Source organism: Cebus imitator, unplaced genomic scaffold (assembly GCF_001604975.1).
Source record: "Cebus imitator isolate Cc_AM_T3 unplaced genomic scaffold, Cebus_imitator-1.0 Scaffold610, whole genome shotgun sequence".
Taxonomy (NCBI): domain Eukaryota; kingdom Metazoa; phylum Chordata; class Mammalia; order Primates; family Cebidae; genus Cebus; species Cebus imitator.
The window spans coordinates 65,346-66,872 of record NW_016107925.1 but is presented as its reverse complement, the minus strand read 5'-3'; positions in this window follow the sequence as shown (position 1 = coordinate 66,872).

Below are 1,527 nucleotides of genomic sequence, written 5' to 3'. Positions count from 1 at the left end.
AAAAAAAAAAAAAAAAAAAAGAAAAAGAAAACACGAAAAGAAACACAAAGCATGACAAAAAGAAGAAAAGAGAAAAATGTGAGCAGAGAGTAGCCTAATTTGGATGCTATGAAGTGTCCACAGAAAAAGCCATATTTGAAAGTTTAGGCCAGGGGCGGTGGCTTACGCCAGTAATCTTAGCATTTTGGGAGGCCAAGGCAGGTGGATCGCCTAAAGTCAGGGGGTGGAGACCAGCCTAGCCAACATGACCAAACCCCATCTCTACTAAAAATACTAAAATTAGCCAGGTGCCTATAGTGTCAGCTACTCAGCTGGCTGAGGCAGGAGAATCACTTGAACCTGGAGCGGGATGTGGAGGTGCAGTGAGCCACTTCGCTCCAGCCTGGGCGAAAGAGTGAAGCTCTGAGACATACTAATTTTAGCACAGTGGGGAAAGCTGGAGTCCAATATCAAGGAGAAGCTGGTGGGGGAGTAGGATAATCAGGGTGGACTCCATTTCAGACATCTAGCTGAATCATAATGGGCAAAGGGAGAGAAAATTTAGATTGGAAAGAGTATTTTTACAGGGAGAGACGGACGCAGTAAACAAGGAAAGACTGAAGATGAAAGCGGCAAAGATGACATCAATTGGAAAAAATCTCCTAGGAAAAGTTAGGGCACAAGATCCAAATCAAAGGGATAAGAGGCCCAGGCCTGAGAGATACAGGCCTCATATTCACTTTGCTATGAGCTATTTTATTTGGGGCAAATCACTTAATCCTCTGAGTTTATTGCCTTATCTGTAAAATGGAGATAGAACTTACACCATAAGATTATGATGTGTAAACAAAATAACATTGGTTAAGTACCTGGCATATATAGTATATCACTATAAAAATAAGTGTATTTTTATTGGATTGCATAGAGAATATTTATATCTTTACAGAATATATGTAGGTACAGAAATGTATTGATTTCCTAGGGCTTCTGGAACAAAGTGCCACAAACTGGGTGACTTAAAACAACATAAGTTTGTTCTTCCAAATTCAGAAGGCCAGAAGTCCAAAATCAAGGTGTCAGTAGAGGACATTCTTTCTTGGAGACTCAAAGGGTGATTTTGTTCCGTGCCTCTTCCCTAACTTCTGGTGGTTGCTGGTGATCCTTGGCATTGGTTCCTTGGCCCAAAGCAGCATAACTCTCATCCTTGCCTCTGTCATCACAGGGCTCCTCCCCACCTATTCGTCTGTGTGTCTCTGTCTCTTCTTCCTCTTCTTTTTCTTTTTTTTTTTAGACAGAGTCTCACTCTGTCACCAGGCGCCAGGCTGGAGCGCAGTGGCACAGTCTTGGCTCACTGCAACCTCTGCCTCCCGGGTTCAAGCAATTCTTCTCCCTCAGCCTCCCTAGTAGCTGGGACTACAGGCAAGCGCCACCAAAGCCCAGCTAATTTTTTGTAGTTTTAGTAGAGACGGGGTTTCACCATGTTGACCAGGATGGTCTCGATCTCTTGACCTCGTGATCCACCCGCCCCAGCCTCCCAAAGTGCTGGGA